The 19647-nt window shown below is 40.3% G+C and overlaps 1 protein-coding gene and 1 long non-coding RNA gene across 4 annotated transcripts in view; one reads left to right on the forward strand and one right to left on the reverse strand.

Moving 5' to 3' along the window:
* C1GALT1 (core 1 synthase, glycoprotein-N-acetylgalactosamine 3-beta-galactosyltransferase 1) overlaps window positions 1-19647 on the forward strand; it is a 119122-nt gene that overhangs the window by 94350 nt on the left and 5125 nt on the right. Inside the window, exon 4 of one of the 3 annotated variants that reach the window (XR_004183215.1) lies at window positions 9237-9442. The exons of the other annotated variants lie outside the window; for them this stretch is intronic. The gene's annotated coding sequence lies outside the window, so the exon portion shown is untranslated. The remainder of the gene's footprint in view (window positions 1-9236; window positions 9443-19647) is intronic. 3 annotated transcript variants of the gene reach the window in all.
* Window positions 12671-19647, reverse strand: part of LOC103883060 — a 35704-nt gene continuing 28727 nt past the window's right edge. The window contains exons 2-3 of the long non-coding RNA XR_004183220.1: window positions 15035-15172; window positions 12671-12810 (exon numbers count right to left, since the gene is read on the reverse strand). This is a non-coding gene — a long non-coding RNA (uncharacterized LOC103883060). The remainder of the gene's footprint in view (window positions 12811-15034; window positions 15173-19647) is intronic.

The raw sequence follows: 19647 nt of genomic DNA on the forward strand, positions 1-19647 counted from the left end.
TGGTATCAGAGGGGGTCCTGGAACCAGTACCCCAAGGATACTGAGGGACAACTATTTCACAGACTGTACTGTGTTTTTGTTTTTTTGAGACGGAGTCTTGCTCTGTTGCCCAGGCTGGAGTGCAGTGGCGCAATCGCAGCTCACTGCAAGCTCCGCCTCCCAGGTTCATGCCATTCCCCTGCCTCAGCCTCCCGAGTAGCTGGGACTACAGGTGCCTGCCACCACGCCCGGCTAATTTTTTGTATTTTTAGTAGAGACGGGGTTTCACCATGTTAGCCAGGATGGTCTCGATCTCCTGACCGCATGATCCGCCCGCCTGGGCCTCCCAAAGTGATGGGATTACAGGCGTGAGCCACTGTGCCTGGCTGTCTGTATTGTTTTTACAAATGGGGCAGCAACCAAACCCAAATGAGGCTGCATCAGGCTCAGCCCTGTTCCTGTTTTGTCTCCCTGCACTAAGGGTTTCAAGCATATCTTAGGGCTGTGGTCAGCTTGTTAAACGAATCAGCCTTGAAACCTAACAGAATGTGACTTTACAAAAATTTCCTCATATTATGTTCCTTTTTAAAACTAGCTCCTTACAAATCGATCTTTATTTCAGAAATGGAAGGGGGAAAGGAATGGGGGAAATACTAAGTGAAATCACCTGTATTTTCTTAGGGACCCTAACTTAGACGTGACCAGCTATTTCTGAGATTCTTAAGTAAACTGTTTTTTCTATCTGAAAGTCTGACAGTCTTTGCCATGTTAAGCTATTTCATGTCTTATACTTAGACCCACCTCAGGCTACTTGGACAAATGCTCAAATAAATTGACCAAATGAAAAACGTGTTCAGAGGTTGAGTGACTTGGAGTAAGAACAAGTGAAGCAGAACTGAGTGGTGGAACTCAACCTGCGTCTGAAGTTTCAAAACACATCAAGTCTAGTCTTTTTGTATTTTAATAATATACAGACTTAGAGGGTGGAAAGAGATGAAGTGTTATGTGGTCATAAAATCAATTTATAAGTGACCTCATTATAGGGTCAGTCACCTCAAGATAATATAAGTTCATGATTTACTATATTAATGTAACCTTTGCTATGTATTAATCAGTATAAATTTATAATTCAGTAGTCTACAAATCCTAAACTTAAAGAATATTTTCTGAATTTGCTCTTTGATTACTCCACATCTCTGCATAGAATTTTCTGACACTCACTCATCAGGATGTGTTTATAAAGGGTTTTCTTTCTTCCTCTTCACATCTAAATGATACAGAATTACCCAAACTTCCTGTTGCTACTGAACTGAAGCAAGAGAAGCAAGGGAAATTGAAACTGAAAATGTGAACCAGCGACTTTACCCAGAAGCACAGTTGTTGGCATCAATGAGATTATTTTTTAATGAAATTAAAGAAAGTAGAGGTTTCCTTTCAACTGACACTGTTTTTCTCCAGACTACTGTGCGGCAGGATGGTAGTTGTTTCCTCTCAAGGGAGCTAAAAATTAACTTCATCCTATGGCATGATGTATTAAAATCAGGAGTGTTCATGGTAACTTTCTCTTTCACCTCTCCAATAGGTAATCTCTCTTAAAAGCCAACCCAAGCTATTCCCTATATACAAGGTCAGCAAGCATTTGATTCATTTTGTCAGCTTTAATATAAATCAAAATCACCCCCAGGAGGCTGAGGTGTGGTAAAACATAAAATCCCCTGTTGCCCTAATAGCCAGTCAGTCACCCCACTCTTTCATATGGGAAAGAACACCAGAAGCAATTTGACAAGTAACAATCAGGCTTCTAGAGACATGGACAATTGCTGTTAACTCTTGACTGTTTTGACAACATTTTAGAGCTATCTTTTAGGAATATTAGCCTCCCCCATTAACAAAACAGAGGGAAAAACTCATTCCTCAAGGACCTCACTCTTCATTTAGTTCAACAGTTTGGATGGAGAAGGGAGATATATCTTGAGGGAACACAAGTACATTGATCCCATTTTCTACCTCACTACATTGCTTGCAGGAAGAGGTCAGCAACTTGGTTCATCCCTTTTTTTTCTGCTTCAGTATTTTCGTTGTGTCAAAGTAACCAGAGTTACTTACTTAAATTGCATATTGCATTTCCCCATAATTTCCATTGAATAAAATTTAGGTGTACACTTAAGCTTGCTGTAAACATGCAAGTGAGTTGGGAGAAAACATTACCATTAGAGAAGTGGAAAAAGACCAACCCCCTACTCCATCACCACCAGTCAGGTCTTGAGTGAAATCTCCCACTTACTATTACATATTACTTTCACAGAGAATAAACACCATTTCTTTCAGTAAGGATCTTCTGATCTGTCATTATGAAGGGAGGACTAGCCAGACTGAGGGTGTGGTGAGGAATTAGGGGAAGCACAGACAGAAGAAACTGCTTTGACAGGAGAAGCAACTTTGAAGTGTTGCTTAGTCCAGGCTCTGACCTAGGGTTTGGTTTTTTTGACGTCTTTGTCATTAACCCTTCCCTCACTTTCCTTCTACTCTTCAAGTCCTATTCTTACATTCGTAGGAATGACTTATTTTTGCCCCCAGGTATTTTGCTGGTCCTGGGATTGCTGAGGGGAAAAGATATAATCCTGCCCCCAGGAACTCAGTGTATAGAGATGGCTCCTCCAACTTAACTATTACAGAGAGCTGATGATACTTTTCAGACATGTCAATCCAAAATGACCAATTAAGGATAAGGACTTGGAAGTAAAGAACATATCTCAGAGACAACAAATGCCCATTCACCAAAGATAAAGCCATGAACTGTCCAGGGCGAATGAGCTTGCCGTTTGGAGGCTAAGCTTTACGTGGTAATTTGTAGAATTTGGGGGAGGTCACTCAGTAACTTCTGTAATGAAAAGTTTTGTGGCAGCCAAGCGCAGTGGCTCACGCCTGTAATCCCAGCACTTTGGGAAACTGAGGTGGGTGGATCCCTTGAGCCCAGGGGTTTGAGACCAACCTGGGTAACAAGATGAAACCTCATCTCTACTAAAAATAAAAAAAAATTAGCCAGGTGTGTTGGCATACAGCTATAATCCCAGCTACTTGAGTGGCTGAGGCATGCTAATCAGTTGAACCTGGGAGGTGAAGATCACAGTGAGCCAAGATCGCGCCACTGCACCCCAGCCTGGGCAACAGAACAAGACTCTTGTCTCAAAAAAATAAAGAGTTTTATTGGTAGTATTTGTTCTCTATTAAGCCCATCTATTGAGTTCTTGATTTCATTTATCAAATTTTTCAATTCTAGAATTTCCATTTGGTTATTTTTTTATATTTCCAGGTCTCTGCCAGTGTTCTCAATTTTAATTTTTATTTCCTTAAACATTTTAAGCATAATCATTATAGAATCCATGTTGGATAGTCATATTATCAAGATCCCCTATTGGTCTAGGTCTATTGTCTTATTTTTTTGGTATTCAGTTACATTTTCTGCTTATTTTTGGTTGAATTCTATCTTTGGCAGGAATATGTCAGTAGCCTTTTGAATAGGATGAATGAATCTGTTACACCTTATGGAAGCCATAAAATCTGTGCTGCCCCACATGGTGGCAATACACAACTGAAAATCTAAGAACCCCACCGACCGTCTGCTGACCAACATCATAGTGAGGTAAAGAAGTCTCTGCAGAGAGTTTAGCAAAGGATTATCCTTAAAGAATCAAATGAGATTGTAACCAGTTCATCTTGCCTGCTGCCCAGATACAGCCAATTTTTAAAGACAGGAAAGTGCAATAGAGAAAGATTTTAATATGCATAGAGCCAGTTAAATAGGAGACCAGAATTTTATTATTATTTAAATCAGCCTCCCCCAAAATTTGGAGGCTAGGGTTTTTTAAAGACAGTTTGGCAGACATGAGTTAGTTCCTGGGTAGGGGCCGTAAGACCAGATGAGTCAGTTTACCAGTCTGGGTGGTGCCAGCTGATCCATCAGAATGCAGGGTCTAAAAAATATCTCAAGCACCAATCTTAGGTTTTACAATAGTAATGTTATCTATAGGAGCAATTGCGGAGGTTAGTAATCTTGTAACCTCTGGGTTCACGACTCCTGAGTCATAATTTTTAATCTTGTGGCCAATTTGTTGATTTTTACAAAGGTCCAAGATACATTTTACCCAAGATGTAATATCACAGGAAACCAGAACCTTCCACTCACCTCTCATACACAACTGGCTTTATTAGTTTCCCACCACATTCAAGAGCACCTGATGCCCTAAACTGTTTAAGGTTGAGTTAAGGAGTGCTCTTTTCAAACTATCCCAACTGCCATGAAAACCAAAGGTATCAGAAGACCTAGAAAATATCTATAGAATTGGATATCTTGGGACATGAAACAAGTGGATACTTACATATGTGAATCTCACGTGTCTTAATATCCAGACTGATTCCACCTTGTCCTATTCTTACATACTATATATTTTTCTCTTGGGAAGTTTTCTAATACTAGCTTAGCATCAGCATGTCAGTTTCAGTCAAATTAACACTTTAAAAGATCCCCACTGGAGGTCAGTGAGTCAGGGCACCTGCTGCTCTACAGAAGGGCCCAGTTACAACCTGAGGAATAGCACTTCATCAGAGCTACCTCTCCAGGCCACATTCCCCACTACTCCAACCAACCACTCAGGAGAACTAAGATGGATTTGTGAGGAATAATTTCCTTGAGCCATTTTTCCAAAGATAGTGAGGCATCCTTAAATGGTATTCATTTGAACTTTGACACAATGCCATTATTTTGTAAATGCCATATCCTGGATAACTAACTATGGCTGACAATCTACCCCTCATCACGACTGTGCTCAAATGCAGATACCTCTAGTGCATCATTGAACAAAATGAATTTCACATACTTAAGGCCTCTCTGAAATTTAATTTTCACCTTTCAATTGTTCACTTTTGGAACTTTTTTTGCGGGGATGAAACTGAAACTTTAAAAAGAAAAATTGAAGCTTGTGATGGGATTCTAAAATCGAAACAATTTACTTTCCAATCATATTTTAAACTGTTAGATCATTTGCCCATTTATTACCAATTTAACATGAAAACAGACATGTGCGCATGGACACAAACAGGCACATGTGTTGAAGGCCTCTAGCAAACAGTCTATACTCAAGGTTGATGAGACTTGTTCAATTCTATTGCTAGCCACAGATGAGCATACAGGAAGGTGGTAGGACCCAGGTATGTCCGACCCACAGCCTGTGGGCTGCATGTGGCCCAGGACAGCTTTGAATGTGGCCCAACACAAATTTGTCAACTTTCTTAAAAAAAATTCTTTTTTTAAGCTCATCAGCTATCGTTAGTGTTAGTGTATTTTATGTGTGGCCCAAGACAGTTGTTCCATTGTGGCCCAGGGAAGCCAAAAGATTGGATACCCCGTAGTACCTTTGACATTGACGCCTATGGGGAAATGGAGGGAGCAGAATTGGGTAGAGGGAGAAGCTGGACCATTAAGCAGTCCTAGCAAAGGCCTAAGCCAGTTCCTCAGGGAAACTGTGCAGCCAGGATAGCCCTTCAGTCTTGTTCTACTTGAGTCTGTCCTTGCTACCCCAATATTTACCAGTCATTGGAGGAGGACTGACCTTGGACAAGGTAGGAGGGAGGAGCCATGACCTTGGACAAGATGGCTCTCTCCAACTCCTCTTAATTCCCTAAGACCTCAGCTGAGGGTCATCAGCTGCCAACACTCCCAGCAGCTGAAGAATGGGTGCCTCAAACTTGAAGTGGGGACTGGCCCACATACCACAGTGTTCCCTATAGAATGACAGTTTTTAAAAAAAGTGACCATGAAGCTCATCTACAGCTTCTGTCTTCAAACCTGTAATTTTTTTCATTTTGGTTTTTCAAGATTATCCCAGACTCTCCCATTTCCAGTAGATTTCTTTGTGCTTTGATTTTTGTTTGGTTGTTTTTCTTTTTTCTAATTCTATTTTGAGACAGGGTCTCACTGTGTCACCCAGGCTGCAGTGCAGTGGCATAATCATGGGTCATGACAGTCTCAAACTCCTGGGCTCAAGAGATTCTCCCACCTCAGCCTCCTGAGCAGCTGGGACCACAAGCATGTGCCACCATGCCCAGCATTTTAAAAAAATTTTTTGTAGACTCGAGGTCTCCTATGTTGCCCAGGCAAGTCTCAAACTCCTGAGCACAAACAATCCTCCTGCCTCAGCCTCCCAAAATGCTGGGTTTACAGGCATAAGCCAGTGTGCCTGGCTTGATTTTCAATATTTAAACAATTCCAATTTGAAGATTGAAAAGCAGACTAAAATAATATTGGCCTAAGAACTGCCAAAAAATTCTCTGGACAACTACAAGGTATTCCTTGCTCCAAAACAGTAATTTCAGATCTGCCAGAACCAATCTGGGCTTCTGTGAAAAGGAGAATTGAGCTTAGGAAGGAGGGAAGTGGGTGGCTGCCAGTGCAGTGTGATTGGAGTGGCCGTGGAAAGATTTCCCAGACCTATCTGCTCTGAAATCATCTTTATTCATGACAACTTCTGAACTCCAGAAGTGCTTACCTGTCAGTGTCACTCACCCATCTCCTCTTGCTGTTTTTCATTTTGTGTCTAACTGAAATCCTAGGCTTGAATACCTGAGGCCCCGAACCTCTCAAGGTCAGGTCAGCCTGCTATTCCTCTATGTCCATGGGACCCACAAATGCAGCAAGTGAAATTGCCATCATTCCTGCGCCTTGGTTTTTGCCCAACATAGGATATGATTATACATACATGGAGCTGCAGTGAAAGACATGATATGTGCTAATACTTCACCTGGAGATTGGTAATTACCAGCTGATAAGATTGAAGGCTGAATGAGAGCCACTGGGGGAAAAGGGTGCTGAACAGGGAAGTGGACAAACAGCTATGGTAGGCAGAATTTCTGAAAATGCCCTCAGGGATGTCCCATCCTCATCCTCAGAACCTGTGAAGATTGAGATATCACTTCCATGATTATGTTATAAGGTACAATTAACCTTAGAATAAGGAGTGTGCTTGCATGGGCCTAGTGTAATCACATAAGCCTGTAAAATTAGCTTTTCCAAAGAGGGGCAGAAGAGGAAGTTAAAGAGTTGCTGCTTTGAAGATCGAGGGGACCACATGAGAAGCAATGTGGATGGCCTCTAGGAGCAGAGAGAGGACCCCAGCTGACATCCAGCAAGAAAACAGGGACTTCAGTCTTCAAACCACAAGGATGGAATTCTGCCAATATTCTCAATGAGCTTGGAAGTGGATTCTTACTCAAGCCTCCACGGAAAAGCCCGACAATACTTCAATTTTGGCTTGTGAGACTCTGAGTATAGAACCCAACCTATCCTGCCTGGAGTTGTAACCTACAAAAGTGTGAGATGATAAACTGGTGTCGTTTTAAGCTGCTAAGTTTGTGGTAATTTGTTGCTGCAGCAATAGGGAACTAGTACAGTAGCCAAGACAAACAAGTCTACTTGTCACTATTTTTGAAAAACACTTTCTTTGGAAGAAACTGGAATCTGCCTCTAAAACCATCTGGCATCTGGCATAAGGGGAAGGCAGACTGAGATCCAAAACTATTATGTGCTGGCTTGAGCTTCAACTTTATGTATACCAAACCATTTATACCTCACACTTGCCCTCTGTGACAAACACTACTATTATCCCAATGTTATCTCCATGGGCTTCTAACTGCTATTCGGAGAAATGAAATGATTGGTCCAGTAAGTTCTCAATCCTAGCTGTGCACCAGAATCACCGAATCATCTGAGGTTTGCTTTGCTTTGTTTTGTTTTTAAGCTAATGAGCTTTTAGAAAGTCATGATGCTGAGGCCTCAACCCTGACCCACTGAATCAGGGAGGCCCAGACCTCTTGCACTTATGAAAGCTCCTGGATGATTCTGATAAAACCCAGATGTTTGGCAACCAATGGTTTAAAGTGTCGTTAATGGACACCAGCATCAGATGCCCACAGGGTGGTGGTAGCCACTGATATTGTGTCCCTAACAGCCATCCTCTACTACCTCACTTACAACAGGACCTCAGGTGTGCTCAGATGGCCACATGCCTGGCCAAAGGGTACAAAAACCATGGTTGTCTCAATTTTCAGCTCTAGTCATGTTATCACATTTCTCTTTCCCAATACCATCCTGTGAAGGTTAATTTCATGGAGCAACTTGACTGGCCATGGGATTCCCAGATTAAACATTATTTCCAAGTGTGTCTATGAGAGTGTTCCCAAATAACACTAGGATTTGAATCAACAGACTCAGTAGATTGTCCTCCCCGACATGGGTAGGCATCATCTAATCTATTGAGGGTCTCAATAGAACAAAAGGTGGAGGAAGGAGGAATTTGCCCTCTTTTTCCTGCCTCATCTCTTGACCTGGGTCATCTCATCATCTCTAGTCCTTAGACTGGGATTGGCACCATCAACTCCCCTGGTTCTCAATCCTTTGGACTTGGACTGAATTACACTGTCAGAGGCATTTGAACGAGAGTGACTCCATCTTGCATAGGGGCTAGGTAAAATAAGGCTGAGACCTGCTGGGCTGCATTCCCAGGAGGTTAGGCATTCTAAGTCACAGGATAAGATAAGAGGTGGGCACAAGATACAGGTCATAAAGATCTTGCTGATAAAACAGGTCGCAGTAAAGAAACTGGGCAAAACCCACCCATACCAAGATGGCGACGAGAGTGGCCTCTGGTTATCCTCACTGCTCATTTTACGCTAATTATAATGCATTAGCATGCTAAAAGACACTCCTACCAGGGACATGACAGTTTATAGATGCCATGGCAATGTCAGGAATTTACCCTATATTGTCTAAAAAGGGGAGGAACCCTCAGTTCTGGGAATTGCCCACCCCTTTCCTGGAAAACTCATGAATAATCCATCCCTTGTTTAGCATATAATCAAGAAGTAACAATAAGTATAAAGAGCTGAGCAGCCCTTGCAGCAGCGCTGCCTATGGAGTAGCCGTTCTTTATTTCTTGACTTTAATAAACTTGCTTTCACTTTACTCTATGGACTTGCCTCAAATTCTTTCTTGTGGGAGATCCAAGAACACTCTTGGGGTCTGGATCAGGACCCCTTTCTGGTAACACCACCACCAGCTTTCTGCAGATGGCAGATTGTGGGACTTACTTCTTAACCTTCATAACTGCATGGCCAATTTATCATATTAAATCTTATTTTCATTATATATATCTGCATCCTACTGTTTCTCTGAAGAACCCTAATACATTTCCATCTCTTTGCAGCTAGAATCAGCCAAAAACATATAAGGAGACTCCACCAGGAGTGGGGAGTTCTTGAGAAAGCTTTTGCTTCTGAAAAAAGATAAAAGTACACAGGAGAGCTGTCTGGTGCCATTCCTTGAGCATGTGAGAGACTGTGTCACTGGGAGCAGCAGTTATCTCTGGCCATAAGTTGAGATGACTGGGTGAAACGCTATAATGTTGAGAAGGTAGGACAAAAAGAAAGAACCGGGGACCCTGATGACATTGTTGAGGTGCATCAACCCTAGAACCATTATTAAGAGATTTATTATGTGAGATATTATTATTTACTGTTTTACTACTGGCAGCTAAAAGCGTTTCTAACTATGTACAGGACTACTTTTAAACGCAAGAAAGAATTTCTGGTGTTGAGGACTGGGTTATTTGCATTAACAACAATCCAATTCTTTGCGCACTGAAGTCTAAGTCACCCGCATTCTAAGGTCACCTACACAGATAGTGATGAAGCTGCTTCTAACTGGTCCATGTTTTTTCCACTCTATGGTACTAAAAACAAATAGAAAAACACCCGCATTCCTCCCTTTTTACATACTCCCTGTGGCAATGTTGGTATTAGACATAGCAGAAAATAATAACTAAGAAAATAACCTGAAGAAAACATGTCTACAAGCTTTTTGTTAAGGAAAAAAAAAAAAACCCCAATCTTTAAAGCACATATTTATTTTACAAATAAATCAGAAATAATAGGTATATGGGGAGAAATGAGAGAAAGAAAGGAAAGCCAAGATAGTGTTCATTTTTCACATTAATTTCAAAGAACAAAGTATGATATGGGAGGTCAGGGGTTTCTGAAAATGCTCACCACAACCAATTTACACAACTTTTCAGAAATATGTTAACTCTGTATCAGAACACACTTTAATAATCTAGATATATAGAGAGACACAATCGGTTTGTCTAAAGAAGCTTCCAGATTTCCCATTTAGTGTGTCTTTTACCTTCACCATAACCCTAAGTCATCTCTGATAGTTCTCATTTTGGAAGTGATTCCATGCATGGAAAGTTGTGTGTGGGCTCCCTAAAGAGAGTAGCTGCGTCCCTTTTGTTCATTGGCCTACCCATAGCCTGCAGCACAATGCTTTGAACATAGGGAGTATTCAACCAATGTCAACTACAAGATCACAGAAGGCCCCTTATACTTTAGGAATGTGTGTCTTGTGAGACACCTGGGATATATCGCTAGCTCATTTTCTCAGACAAAACCCAAACCACAGAACAGTGACATACTTCTGTAAAGGTCACAGGGTGAAGCAGCTCTCTCCAAATTTATTCCTGTGCACTTTTCCCCAAGTTTATTCCCAACAATGCTTGATACACTCTTCTTTAAAACCAGCCTCAGACACATCTGTTCTATGAAGACTAAATGGAACAGAGACGTAGCTATTTACTCTCAACAAACAACATTCTGCCATTTAAAAGGAAAAAGTGAACTTTGTGGGTTCCTGTTGTATTATTAGGATTTAATTTCCTTCAGATGGAGATGTGTAACTGATATTACATATTATATACTGTACAGTCACTAATATAGAGAGATTTAATATGCATTCACTATGACAATGCATCAGAGAACATGGTTTTTTGTTTGTTTGTTTTGTTTTACCCTTTTATCTTCATACCCCGGTTTAATGTTTTGCAAAAAGAATCGGCATTTCATTAAATATATAAATAAATAAAAGACTGGTTTTTCCAGATTCACTAAACAGGTGTTGCTTAAGGCAAAATTTTTATAAACTAAAAAACAAAACAAAGGAGTCAGAACTCAGTTTCTGTAACTGTTCCAACATGAAAAGGACTAGTTATTTCCTTAGAGGAAATGTCTTATAATGAATTGAAGATTTTTATTGAATCTGAATTGGTCTCTTGCCCAACACTAATACTGACATTTTTCCTGCTGAGTTGCAATTGACAATTCACTTTTGGAAGAATTTATGGGAAAATATAGCATTATTCTATTTCCCGACCCCAAGTTTTGTTTTATTTCTCACACTAAATAGATGATGAGTCTCAGAGAACTGGGGGCTTCTTTGCTCCTTGATGGGGAAACCCAGCTGTGTGCTTCATGCAGGGCTGTCCATAGCCTACAGCACATGGCTTTGAACATATGAGGGGGTGTTCAATCAATGGCAACTGCAAGATCCCAGAAGGCTCCTCACACTGTGGGGACTGACGGCCTCTTATTCCCCAATAACTCCTGTGGTGTTTCCAGCTTCACTCTTACATTGGCAAGTAGGGATGGAACGTACCAACTGCAGTGCGAATGAACTATGCACCTTACTACTTCAAACATTGAAACTCTGGTATTAAAAAAAAAATTTTTTTTTGAGACGGAGCCTCGCTCTGTCACCCAGGCTGGAGTGCAGTGGCGCAATCTTTGCTTACTGCAACCTCCGCCTCCCGGGTGCAAGTGATTCTACTGCCTCAGCCTCCTGAGTAGCTGGGATTACAGGCACGCAGCACCACGCCCGGCTGATTTTTGTATTTTTAGTAGAGACGGGGTTTCACCATATTGGTCAGGCTGGTCTTGAACTCCTGGCCTCGTGATCCACCTGCCTTGCCCTCCCAAAGTGCTGGGATTACAGGTGTGAGCCACCGCGCCTGGCCCATTAAATTTTTCATGTGAGAAGATATACTTGTTATCATGAACACACAGGGAGGGATTTGATCATAGCCAAGCATTGAGGACATGTGAGTTTGTGAGACTTGAAAAACTCTGGATACCAACATCTGATCAAGTGGAAAATTCATATGCCTAGCAAAAGTGGCCCCTGTGACTGGTGAACTTGGTGGCACTGACATTTTTTCTTTAATTGCATTGAAAGGGGATGTATCAAACAAGCTTCAGCATGTTATTTAATTATGAGATCTGTTTTAAAATTTAAGTGAAAAACCAGGATATCTAGAAGCAAGTTATAGAGAATGCAAAACCTATTCCCCTTTAGGTATTCTGCTTGATGCGCCAAGTGATATTAATGGCTGTAGTCAGCTGTTGTTATTTTTGCAGTATCTAAGGGAGAGAGCATATATGAATTCTTCTCTTGTGAACTGCTTCAGTTAACTACGAAAGGAATCAATGTGTCCAATCTCATAAGATTTCTTTTTGAAACCTTAGCTAATACTTCATGTGTGTGGATCAATTCTTACTGAGGGTACCTCCTGCTATGCTTGGTAAAACATCGAGCTTTGCTGCCTAGAATACAAAATAAAATAAAAATAAATAAAAATGAGTAGCTATTTGTATAATGCACTATTGTGCACTTGCTGCAAGAAGTTTACCTGCAAAAACAAACAATGTTCGGTCTTCTTTATAAGGTAACAAAAACTCCACCAAGAGAAAGAGCCAAAACTTTGCCTCTTCATGATTTTTTTTTAAAGGAATTGGTAAGCTGGCACATCCATTTCCATATAGAAATTAGGTGGCTCCCCACTGCAACATGTTTATTTTGCAGCTAGATAAAGTTATGAAAATTACTGAAGCACTTCTCTCTTTCATCCTTCTGAGAGGGTAGTCTTCCCTTAAGTTGTCTTGGGTGCCCATCTAATTGAAGAAAGAAAGAATGCAAAAATACTATATTTTTCCGATTCTGGCATTAAAAAATAAGATTATGCAGGGAAAAAAAAAAAAACAACTTTCAAGTCAGATTATTTCCTTGAGAGATTTCCCAAATACTCTGTCTCCTCTTTAACATAACACAGTCTGAGCCTGGAGAATCCAGCTTATGGAATTCTCCTGTGGGCTAGAGGAGAAACCTTTGCTCCCTATGACAGCAAAGCTTCAAGACCTGCTGCTACATGGCAGAAGATATGACATTACAAAATAGACAACCCACCCATTTTTTTCCCTGAAGGATGGTGGAAGAAGGAAGCAGAATGGAAAAGAAGAACTAGGAAAGCCAAGTACAGAGATGATGTGTGTTCCAAGCACCACCCACCTTACCCCACCCCCACCCTACCCAGCTTAGAGGACTGAGGAAAATGCAGAATTAGGGATGGGTAGGGCTGCTCTTGTCCTAGTTCTACCCTTGGGACTGGGGGGGACGGCCTCATAGGCTGTTCTGCACCACTCAGAGAGAATCCATGTCACTTGGCAGTACAGTAGGTCAGGATAAGATTGTGGTTGCCCCATGTGGCTCTGTGGTATTTATATAAGATCCTGCAGCTGCTGAGTCCCTGGTGGGGAGTAGCCCAGTGGGGATTGTTATAGTGGCAGTGGGGTGCCCTGTAGAGAGCATTATAGAGTGGGTCACCAGGGCCAGCATTAGAAGTGTCTGTAGCCCTCGAGGAACCAGGACGGGGCTGAATCAGTCAAGGAGAGATGAGATGACTGAGTGGCCACAAAGTCTTCCCACCCCCACCCTATCCCAGATGAGTCCAAGCTCTAACCAAATGAAGAGCAAAGAAAGAATGATTTCTTCTCAGGGACTGCGTTAATGATTCCCAACCATCAGCATTGAAGAAGAGGTCTGGAAGAATGTAAAGAATGCTAAGGCTTGTGTGGAGAATAGAGGGGAGCATGAAGATAATCCACAGCCTGCAGGCAGGGACTTCATGGACACTCTGCATGCTGCAGCAGCCACAGAATTCAGCCACAGGTGCCAGCTGGGCGAGTACCAACCAGGTGGATTAGGTCCACCACCCAGAAGATGCATAAAAAACCACACCTGTCCCCCCAGCTCCACAGAAGCTATCTTAGGGAAGAATCAGTGGGGATACTCAAGATCAACAATGTGGAAGGCTCTTTTTCTGTCTTTTCTCCAAGAGCTGAATATTATCTGAAGAGATTACTTACTAATTGGAACTAAGATTTCACCCAGATAGGGCTAAAAGTTAGAGATTTTTCCCCCCACTACTAGAGATTTCAGAGAGAAGTTCACAACATTTATAGATAAAAATAAAGGAGCATATCTCAATTGTGGTATAAGTTAAATTTGTAACTATTATATTTGCTTTTGAAAGCCATAAAAGTCTGCTTATTTACAACCAAATAATGCCATAGTTGACAATTTTAAAAAATAGAAAGTTTATCCTTTACCTAACATATGAAGTAGCTATATTGAAACATGAAAATGAACACAACTAATTCATCTAAACATTGATCTAATAAGAACATGGTGTGACCAGAGAGAAATTATTTGCTCTTATAAGAAGATTTTAGTGGGGGATAAAGCACATTGAAATAATTTTCCTTTTCTTAGAGAAACTGTTTTAACCAAATGAAAAAAATGACCATTGCAACTGATATGACAACATACTTTGCAACAATTGAGTGACTCATTTTTATGGATTTTTTTCCACTAGACATTTCATGTAGAAAAAAGCAAAAACGAAGGATACTGGTTTTCAAAAATTTCAATTCTATCCATGATTGTCTTCTATATAAATTGTTTTTGCTTAATTACAACTCAGTGAATATATTTTAACAAGAAAGGCTTAGGAATTTCTGAGAACTTGACTAGCATTTTCTACAAATGGCAAAGAGAGCAGTGAAGATTATGTGATTTTAGATTTTTCTCACTTTTACACATCAAAATAAGGACTAGAAATTGATGTTGACATGAATATAGTTATTTCCAAGGGAAATGTCCTTATTTCTTGAATATCTTGGAACAAAAGCTAAAGGAGTATATATTATTTTTATATGGCAATAACTTTAATGTGTTGTTATTAATTCAGGGTTATAATAAACTCTAGTTGTGTTTTCACTCTATAATTATAATTAGTTAAAAAGTATATCCTCTCATCATTATGTCCGTGATGCTTACATGATGCTCATCATGTCAACATTCAATACATTAGCTCAGTGTCATCCCTTCCCTCCAGTGTTCTTCCAGCTGGCAGTCCTGTACATCCATTTGTCAATGGCAGCTCCTTTTCCTTCTTCATTGGCAATCAGTCTAGCTCTAGTTTGAGAAAAAAAAATGATGCAATTGCCATATGATTAACACCAGAGTTCAAAATTCAAACTCAGCACAGCTTTCCAAAGATCTGGTACTTAAGTTCCGTTCCTATAGCAGCAACTCAACACAAAGCCCACTGCCCTGATCTAAATGTAACCAAAACTTAATGCAAGCTTTCATTTACCTCTCATTTTAAACCATGTCTTGTAGGTTTTGATAAACTATATGTGTTACGAAGCAACTGGAAAAGCTAGGGCACTGTATAATCACTGTCGATGTAAAACAAATGTAGTCATTCAAATCCAGGAAATACAGAGAACGCCACAAAGATACTCCTCGAGAAGAGCAACTCCAAGACACATAATTGCCAGATTCACCAAAGTTGAAAATGAAGGGAAAAATCTTAAGGGCAGCCAGAGAGAGAAAAGGTCGGGTTACCCACAAGGCTTCCATCAGACTCACAGCAGATCTCTGGCAGAAACTCTACAAGCCAGAAGAGAGTGGGGGGCCACTATTCAACATTCTTAAAGAAAAGAATTTTTAAACCCAGAATTTCACATCCAGCCAAACTAAGTTTCATAAGTGAAGGAGAAATAAAACTTTACAGATAAGCAATGCTTAGAGATTTTGTCACCACCAGGCCTGCCTTACAAGAGACCCTGAAGGAAGTACTCAACATGGAAAGGAACAACCGTACCAGCCATTGCAAAACATGCCAAAATGTAAAGACCATCGAGGCAGGAAGAAACTGCATCAACTAACGAGCAAAATAACCAGTTAATATCATAATGACACAGGATCAAGTTCACACATAACAATCTTAACCTTAAATGTAAATGGACTAAATGCTCCAATGAAAGACACAGACTGGCAAACTGGATAAAGAGTCAAGACCCATCAGTCTGTTGTATTCAGGGAGACCCATCTCACACACAGAGACATACATAGGCTCAAAATAAAGGGATGGAGGGAAGATTTAACAAGCAAATGGAGAACAAAAAGCAGGGGTTGCAATCCTAGTCTCTGATAAAACAGACTTTAAAACCATCAAAGACTAAAAGAGACAAAGAAGGCCATTACATAATGGTCATGGGATCAATTCAACAGGAAGAGCTAACTATCCTAAATATATATGCACCCAATACAGGAGCACCCAGATTCATAAAGCAAGTCCTTAGAGACTTACAAAGAGACTTAGACTCCATACAATAATAATGGGAGACTTTAACACCCACTGTCAACATTAGACAGACCAACAAGACAGAAAGTGAACAAGGATATCCAGGAATTGAACTCATCTCTGCAGCAAGCAGACCCAATAGACATCTATAGGAACTCTCCACCCAAATCAACAGAATATACATTCTTCTCAGCACCACACATCGCACTTACTCCAAATTGACCATATAATTGGAAGTAAAGCACTCCTCAGCAAATGTACAAGAACAGAAATTATAACAAACTGTCTCTCAGATCACAGTGCAATCAAACTAGAACTCAGGACTAAGAAACCCAATCAAAACCGCCAACTACATGGAAACTGAACAACCTGCTCCCTGAATGACTACTGGTACATAAATCTAAAATGAAGGCAGAAATAAAGATGTTCTTGGAACCAATGAGAACAAAGATACAACATACCAGAATCTCTGGGACACATTTAAAGCAGTGTAGAGGGAAATTTATAGCACTAAATGCCCACAAGAGAAAGCAGGAAAGATCAAAAATTGACACTCTAACATCGCAATTAAAAGAACTAGAGAAGCAAAGAGCAAACACATTCCAAAGCTAGCAGAAGGCAAGAAATAACTATGATCAGAGCAGAACTGAAGGAGATAGAGACACAAAACCCTCCAAAAATCAATGAATCCAGGAGTTGGTTTTGGAAAGATCAACAAAATTGACAGACCACTAGCAAGACTAATAAAGAAGAAGAGAGAGAAGAATCAACCGACGAATTAAAAATGATAAAGGGATATCACCACCGACCCCACAGAAATACAAACTACCATCAGAGAATTATAAACACCTCACGCGAAATAAACTGGAAACCTAGAGGAAATGGATAATTTCCTGGACACTTACACTCTTCCAAGACTAAACCAGGAAGAAGTTGAATCCTGAATAGACCAATAGTAGGCTCTTGAAATTGAGGCAATAATTAATAGCCTACCAACCAAAAAAAAAAGTCCAGGACCAGATGGATCACAGCTGAATTCTACCAGAGGTATAAGGGAGGAGTTGGTACCATTCCTTCTGAAACTATTCCAATCATTAGAAAAAAAAGAGGGAATCCTCCCTAACTCATTTTGGTGAGGCCAACATCATCCTGATACCAAAGCTCCGGGTAGAGACACAACAAAAAAAGAGAATTTTAGGACTAATATCCCTGATGAACATCGATGCAAAAATCCTCACAAAAATACTGGCAAACCGATTCAACAACACATCAAAAGCTTATCCACCATGAACGCGGGCTTCATCCCTGGATGCAAGGCTGGTTCAACATTCTGCGAAATCAATAAACATAATCCAGCATATAAACAGAACCAAAGACAAGAACCACATGATTATCTCTACTGATGCAGAAAGGCTTTGACAAAATTCAACAGCCCTTCATGCTAAAACGCCAATAAATTCGGTATTGATGGAACGTAGACTCAAAAATAATAAGAGCTATTTATGACAAAACCCACAGCCAATATCATACTGAATGGGCAAAACTGGAAAAATTCCTTGAAAAACTGGCACAAGACAGGGATGCCCTCTCACCACTCCCATTCAAATAATATAGTATTGGAAGTTCTGGCTAGGGCAATTAGGCAGAAAGAAATCAGGGTATTCAGTTAGTAAGTGCCAGGGGTTGAAGTCAAATTGTCCCTGTTTGGCAGATGACATGATTGTATATTTAGAAAACCCCATTGTCTCAGCCCAAAATCTCCTCTTAAGCTGATGGGCAACTTCAGCAAAGTCTCAGGATACAAAATTAATGTGCAAAATCACAAGCATTCTTATACACCAATAACAGACAAACAGAGCCAAAATCATGAATGAACTTCCATTCACAATTGCTTCAAAGAGAGAATCAAATACCTAGGAATCCAACTTACAAGGGATGTAAAGGACCTTCAAGGAGAACTACAAACCACTGCTCAGTGAAATAAAAGAGGACAAACAAATGGAAGAACATACCATGCCTGGATAGGAAGAATCAATATCGTGAAAATGGCCATACTGCCCATGTAATTTATAGATTCAATGCCATCCCATCATGCTACCACTTGAGTTTCTTCACAGAATGGAAAACTGCTTTAAAGTTCCATGGAACCAAAAAGAGCCTGCATCTCCAAGACAACCGCAGTCAAAAAGAACAAAGCTGGAGGCATCAATGCTTACCTGACTCTCGTAAACTATACCTGCTACAGTAACCAAAACAGCATGGTAATTGGTACCCAAACAGATATAGGACTAAATGGAACAGGAACAGAGTCCTAGAAATAATACCACACATCTACAGCCATCTGATCTTTGACAAACCTGGAGAGAAATAAGAAATGGGGAAAGGATTCCCATTTAATAAATGGTGCTAGAAAATTAAGCAGCCATGCTATAAAGCTGAAACTGATCCTTTCCTTACTCCTTATAATGAAAATTAATTCAAGATGGATTAGAGACTTAAATGTTAGGACCTAATAATTCATAAAACCTGTGAGGAAACCCAGTAGTACCATTCAGGACATAGGGCATGGGCAAAGACTTCATGTCTAAAACACCAAAAGCAACGGCAGCAAAAGCTAAAATTGACAAATGAGATCTAATTAAACTAAAGAGCTTCTGCACAGCAAAAGAACACCATCAGAGGAATAGGCAACCTACAGAATGGGAGAACATTTTGCAATCTACTCATCTGACAAAGGGCTAATATCCAGAACCTTACAAAGAACTCCAAACAAATTTACAAGAAAAACAAACAACCCCATCAAAAAGTGGGCAAAGGATATGAAACAGACATTTCTCAAAAAGAAGACATTCATACAGCCAACAGACATAAGGAAAAAAATGCTCATCATCACTGGCCATCAGAGAAATGCAAATCAAAAACCACAATGAGATACCATCTCACAATTCAGTTAGAATGGACATCATTAAAAAGTCAGAAACAACAGGTGCTGGAGAGGATGTGGAGAAATAGGAACACTTTTACACTGTTGGTGGGATTGTAAACTAGTTCAACCATTATGGAAAACTGGTATGGCGATTCCTCAAGGATCTAGAACTAGATGTACCATATGACCCAGCCATCCCATTGTGATATACCCAAAGGATTATAGATTATGCTGCTATAAAGACACATGCACACGATGTTTATTGCAGCACTATTCACAATAGCAAAGACTTGAATCAACCCAAATGTCCATCAGTGACAGATTGATTAAGAAAATGTGGCACATACACACCATGGAATACTATGGCCATAA

Source organism: Papio anubis, chromosome 4 (genome assembly GCF_008728515.1).
Source record: "Papio anubis isolate 15944 chromosome 4, Panubis1.0, whole genome shotgun sequence".
NCBI lineage: Eukaryota > Metazoa > Chordata > Mammalia > Primates > Cercopithecidae > Papio > Papio anubis.